The sequence below is a fragment of the Plutella xylostella genome, chromosome 8 (genome assembly GCF_932276165.1).
Source record: "Plutella xylostella chromosome 8, ilPluXylo3.1, whole genome shotgun sequence".
NCBI classification, from domain to species: domain Eukaryota; kingdom Metazoa; phylum Arthropoda; class Insecta; order Lepidoptera; family Plutellidae; genus Plutella; species Plutella xylostella.
In genome coordinates, this window is record NC_063988.1 from 664,091 (window position 1) to 670,947 (window position 6,857).

Sequence of the window (6,857 nt, forward strand, 5' to 3'; positions counted from 1 at the left end):
CTAACTGCGAGCAAAGTTTCTAGTAGTCTACCCGGTATCTTTTCTAGATGTTGTGAAACAGACAGTAATTACCTAGTTCATAAATACATAATATAATTATATCTACATAATAGCTAAATGGATGTGAGTACCTGTTAAAACATAAATAAATACATAGCTCGGCCAAGTTAGGAATTTAGACTAAACATAAATTACCTATTATGAAAAAATATACCCTAATATTTATAAAAGTTGCCAAAACAGTAAATTGGAATTTAGAATTTCTAGTATGGAAGGAGTTGCACGAAAAGAAAGTAAATAATTATATAGCACAATATATTATGTATATTAAAACAAAAGTTACGATTGAATGACGAAGCCGATATCAAAAAAACATATTGGGTGTCGTATGTATTTATAGTATAATTTCCTACTTACATTATACAGTTATTTCATAGATTTACTTAGATTATGCAATGGATAACAACTATAATGCATAATATAATATATTTTATTACTACATAACATAAATATAAATACTACAAAAATATGTAGTAAAATTAGGTGTATTATTTTGGAGCTCTCTATCTATTTATCTATTGTCAGGATGACTTTATCCCATAAATAAATAGGTATTATCCAGATATTGTACATAAAACAGAGGTTAAATGTTAAAAATGTTTCTATTCCTGTCATTTATATCGAAAATATTTGAGATAGCAATTAGAAAGAGACTGAAATAGAAGTGGTATAACATCATGACCGAAGTAAATGTAGAAACGGCCGTTTGTTACTAGTTAAAAAAAACTTTAGTGTAGAAAAAATCAAAGATTAATGTATTTTAACTTTTAACCAATCGGTGTTCGTTCAATTTATATTTATTTATAACGATTTTTTTAAGTAAGTAGACATCGTTTTATGTATTGGGAAATACCTTCTTGATTTTCTTTATATTAATAATAACTTTATCTAAAATTGTCCAATAGGACTTATTTTTAAATCTACAACACCCTATACGAATGTATGAAGTAAGTAGGTATACATAAATTATAAAATATGTCATATTGTCCTCTAAAATTTATAGTTGTGAAATATTGAGCAATTTCTTTAGTTAAATTCTTTGGTTTCTTGGTCAAATCATTGTACCACCCTCCGCAGAATGAATATTGTAATTTGTTACTATTAAGTAGGTATTCAACATAGTAGATATTAATTTAATTAACTATCAATGTGAATATTAAATAAATTAAACATGTTACTAGAAATTATTGACACTTGAAATAAAAAGTTTAAAATTCAACATAATTTTCTATTTCAATGCGCAAAGGAACCCTAAGATTTCCATGACCCTTACACCCACAATCTTAGAAAATTCTGAAGAGGAAACAAGGCAGGTGCTAAGTTACTCTATAATAAGGTACGGTCAGGTGCAGAAAAACCTGACCCCCCTCTCATAGTAACAATGATTCTGACGGGGGTCAGGTTTCTCTGCCCCTTACTGTACTTATTTCACAAAATAGTAAGTGTATGTTGCAAGTTCGTATTATTTACACGATAGGTAATATTAGCAATTAAAGCTTATTGGAGCCCGCTTACGTTAACCTAGCTTCCGCTCCAAACAATATGGGACATAAAGTATAAACCATGTTCACAGCCGTATTTACACCGTTCTACTTCCAACGAAGCATAAACCTACCCCATAAACCGAGTTCGATAAAGAAACCTTTAATGAAAAACTAAACGGCGGGGTTACTCTGACTTAACATAATGCCGTACCAACGGCTGCAGTGATATAGAACAGAGTCGCGGTTTTCGCTGCGACTCGATAAGAAACCAATTCTTTATTTTTACAATGTCACAGTAGCCCCGCCGATTACCTGCCCGAAGTGAAATAATTCCCCCGAACAGTAGTTTTACGAGTGCTAAGAAAATGGTTATTTTCACTTGGAATTTTTTATAGCGTCGATAAGCACACAATTTCATGGCATGCCCACGCAGTAATTTTTAATGAATGCCTCAAGTCTTTGACAGGTTATTGTTAGGTTTTTTCCCTGTGATTACGATTAGGTCGTTGACAAGTAATCGGTCGTATATCTATGTGGTGTAGGGTCGATATTGGTTCGCCGGGAGTGGCTATATCGACGCGTCCTAGATGTGGCTTGTTTCTATGTTGATAAGGTGGTTTTATAGGTTGCAGTCGGCAATCGGCAGCTACACCTGCTTTCAACCTTTTTAACTACGATTGAGGGAAATCAAACTATACCTACACACGATGCCAACGCCCAAATTTTTAATATTTCACCTAATTAAATGAATTGAATGTTAAAGCGTTATTCTGTATAAATTCCGTTCTAGACGAAAACAAAAGCGTACGATTTTTTGCAACACTAGCGCTATGGTAGACGATGGAACTGAACTACACACTGAATACCAATTAAATAGGTCAAATTTCGATTACTGTCGACCTCATCCGACGCCATCTTTCGCTCTTATTCTCGTCTAAGGCGAAAAATCTACTGAATTGAATAGCTGCATTCTATTGTGCTAGCTTTGTGCTAGTTAAAAAGCTTATACATACCTATTGAGAATATAGAAAAGACAACCAGAAAGACATACTTAGCTTTTCCCTCTATTTTACTAAATTGGCACAGCAAGCTGATTAGAAAGTATAAATGAAAAATCGTCTACAGTGTATTGTATACTTGCCTACCCAATTATTAAGATAAAATGCGTAAAGTCTTTACCCTGTAGTAAGCTATTTCACCATAGTGTGGTAATTCATAATGGCGACCACTTGATCCAACATCCCTGAGCAAATATGTGAGTATATGACACAGCTTTTGTTACCTCAAGTACCTAACCTCAATCATGGGCCAAGTCCAGATGGCAACGGAGCCTTTATGCACCTAACGCCTCGTAAACAAAGTGGTGTAATAGTTTTGGCGGCAGGTAGGCACCACACTGTGTGTCACACATCTATCCATATCATTGTTCACTTGTTTTTAACAGATTCAGAGAGCTAACGGTCAGTGTCTACCTTTTGGCATCACAAGCAACGGACGTATCGCATTCAGTATTCTTCACAGTTCGCCAATTTGATCCTTTTTACAGGTAGGTTTTCACAGTAGTTGATCCGGGTTTGATAGCAAGAGAGGCAAACCATGGAAATCTTACATTTTAGTCACTCCTCGAAATTCCCTAACTCACGATACTTACATGACATATCGAACCAAATGCAATATTTCAAATGCAATATTTCACATGCAGGTAACGCACCAGAAATCTTCAATACTTACTTATTAAGATAAAAGGGCCTGAAAGGCCCAGTAGCAATCTATACAATTCCGACGAAAATAAGAAAGTTACTTGACAAATGGAGACAAAGAAAAAAAACTGGAGCAGGATGCCTGAGGGAAGTAAGTACCTTTCCAATAACCACAACATAGGTAACTCACAACTCTATCTTGTAGGTAGCATTAAACGTACCATAGCTTGACAGCTCACCTTCGATCGTTTTTGGTCAAGCTAGAGTCAATCTCCCGGATTCTGGAATCAACATCCGGGTGGGTCACTCTCGTGTGGAAATGATCTCCAGAAAGGTTATAAAGGACCGACTGAATCGTGATACTGAACTATGTCTGTAGTAGGTACTGTACATTGTAGGTACTGTACAATAATCATCATCATCATCACGACCCATTACGTCCCCTTCCAACGGGTCTCCTTCCAATGAAGGCAGGGTTTAGGCCTAGTCCACCACGCTGGCCAAGTGCGGATGATAATCACAGGTAGGCAATATAACTAAGCTTATACATTAATTGATGATGGTGAAATGAAAATTCTCTCGACTACCGACCATCAACACAACCTTCTTGGGTCATGGAATGAGAGTCGGGAACGGGAAGCTGTAAAGACGTTTGGTATGGTAGGTTATGGCTAATGGTAATGACGTTCAAACCTAATGTAATGTGTCAAAAAGCTCTATGAATTTGGGGGTAAGAATTTAAGTCCCCCAGTAGGGCTAGTACGAGGCGCATTTAAGATGTGACAAGAGTTTTGCATCGCGCTCACTCACATCGCGCAGCCTCAAGCCTCAAGAGCGAGCGTGACGGAGAACTCTTGTCACGTCTTAATAGCGCCCTTTGCTACAGGGCCAGGAAGGCATACTATAAACAATAATTAGACCCAGAAATAAGTATATTTTTTTACATAAGTACCTAATTCGAGGCTTTGGGTAATGAAGTGTCTAATCCAAAACTGCAAACCGTTAGCCCAATCGAAAAAAAAACGTTGAAAATCTGAGCAAATCACATCGACTCACGTGTCACAATCCACGTCCGTTCAGCACACGTCACCTCCAGCTCCTTCCAGCAGCTTCCAGCAGATGAGCCGGGCCCAGCGACACGAGCCGGGGCGAACAAACTAAACTACCAAATAGTTTGCTCAAACCGCTCGGGTCGCCGCACCCTGCAGCAAACCTCTTTGCACACACAAAAAAAAACTAAACGCCCCATTCCGTTCGATATTTAAATCCAAACTGAAAGCGGCGGCAATGCAACCGTTGTCAGTTGTAGGTACGTCACTGCGTATCGAATATTCTACTACGCTGACGATGAAAAAAGTTTTCCAATTTTCTCTACGGTTCTCTATTACGGGTGTGCAGAGGCTATTTTTCGTTTTTTTTCACGTTTCTGTGACACTTTTTCCATTAGCAGGCTGCGGTGGCGCGGGCGCAGTGTTCTTGAGTAAAGTGCGTGTTTGTTCAAGTGTTTTCAGATACAATAGTAAAGGAAATAGTTTTCTACGCCGGAGGTTGGCGCGGCTGATAACGAACTTTACGAGTATTGAAATTGACCACATTTTGTGCGGTTGTAGAGGGCGCTTTATGCGACTTTATAATTATAGCAAAGCGATAAGGTTCTAACCTACATAGGTAGGTAACTCCAGCGAACCTACGTCTAGGCGCGTAGGTATTAGGTACCTTTGTAATCATCGTTTACAGTTATTTATGCAAATGTAATCTTTGCACCTAGGGAAGACAGTGGCAGATAGGTACATCCTGCAGAAGAAGAGGAGTAGGAAGAGAAGGAGGTACGGAGTAGGTAAGTACCTACTATGTACATACTGTACTTAAATAGGTGTCCCGTAGAAAAGTACTTAGAGGTTTATTCTTGCCATAGGAACCTATTATACCGGAGAACCGGAGTCTGGTGATGTCGGTAAAAGAGTTCTCGAGTGGAGATGGAGACCACAAACATGCTGCAAGTGTCTCATTAGACTCAGTCCAGTCACGTGACTTTTTACAAAAGTGGTAGACAGTTGACCGAATATTCCCCAGAGTTATTTTCCTTTCAACGCCCTGTATAATTTTAGTATCAAATACTAACTGTCGAATTCATAGAGAATTTGTCCACGTTAAAACAGCGTTACTGAGGGTTTACAAAGCAGAACCAAAAAAAGATGATTCATAGACGACAAATGACATTATAATCATACTATAACGGCATTCTAAACATCTCAAATTTACAATCAGGAGGAGGCTTCTTTAAGCCAACTTTAAGCATATTTTACCAGCCGAATCTACCCGTAATACTACCGAGTTACTGACTGTGAAGCGCCTGATCATTTAGTGCAGCAAGATCTCCTATCTGTAAAATACGACATATTTATGGGAACTAAACAACATAGGTACCTATATGTTTTGCTTACCATTATCGGCGTTGTTTATGCCGCGACCAAAAATGTGAAGTTATAAGTTCGCCGTTGTATGTGTGTGTCGTGAAGTATCACGAATCGTACTGATTCCAGCCTAGCTGACTAATCGAGAGAATTAATTATTGAGAGTGTAGTCGAGTCTCAAAATATTAATATCGGTGAGTTGAGGGTAGAATGAAATCTCCACGTAAGCAACTACCGCGTGAGCGCGGATCATTTTTTTATAATTGAGATAGTTAATAGTGGCAGTGGTACAAAAAAAAAACTTGTACCTAGTGAGTGCAAGCGGCCATTGGTAGTGTTTTTTTCTCTGTGGTCTTTGGTGTGCAGCCGAAGCGACCAGTGCGTGGAACCGGGGCGGACGTGAGAGCCCGCTTCAGACAGCTGTGATTTCAGTGTGAATGTGAAGCTAAGTGACCTTTTGTATTTATAATTTTTAAAGTATAGCATTAGCCCTAAATACAGAGCAGCTATGAAATACTAACATTTTATTTGTCATTTGTTCGTTTCCAAGGGATGTTATTTACCTGGCATTACCTAAGGATATGATGTTATTGGGCACATAATGCTACAGATTACAAATTATATTTACTGTTTCTGTTGGTTTCTGTTTACCTAGGTACATAATCTTAGCCAAAATTCAAATCAAACAACTTTTGCGCGGGTTTGAATGAACGAATGATGAATTAAACGGAGGCGCGTTAGGAGTGAACAAAAACAATTTCTGTTAGTTTTAGTGATGTGCTGCGTTAAAATTGATTATTTTCTAGTATCGATAAACCAAAACGGTAAGTAAGTATCGAGTTCCTATAAGTAACTAAAGTTTGATATTATTTGTTCAATTCAATAATTATAAATGTAAAAAAATACATGGCATATAATTCAATCTACTAAAATAATTTGCGTACAAATACATGGTGTCATAATCAAAAGCGCATTGTATTGTTTATCTGCAGAGGTCAACTATACGCTGACCGGCGCGCGGCCACCTTATCGCCGGTACACCTCGATACACAAATATACAAATTCTTAAACGGGATGCCGGATGCGCAGACGAAACTAGCCGCCATATATCCGTCCCTTTTCACATTCCTACACTTATGAAGCAAAGCTGCAAGACGTCCAAGTGATAACTCATATAGGCTGTCTCTGTCTAACCACAG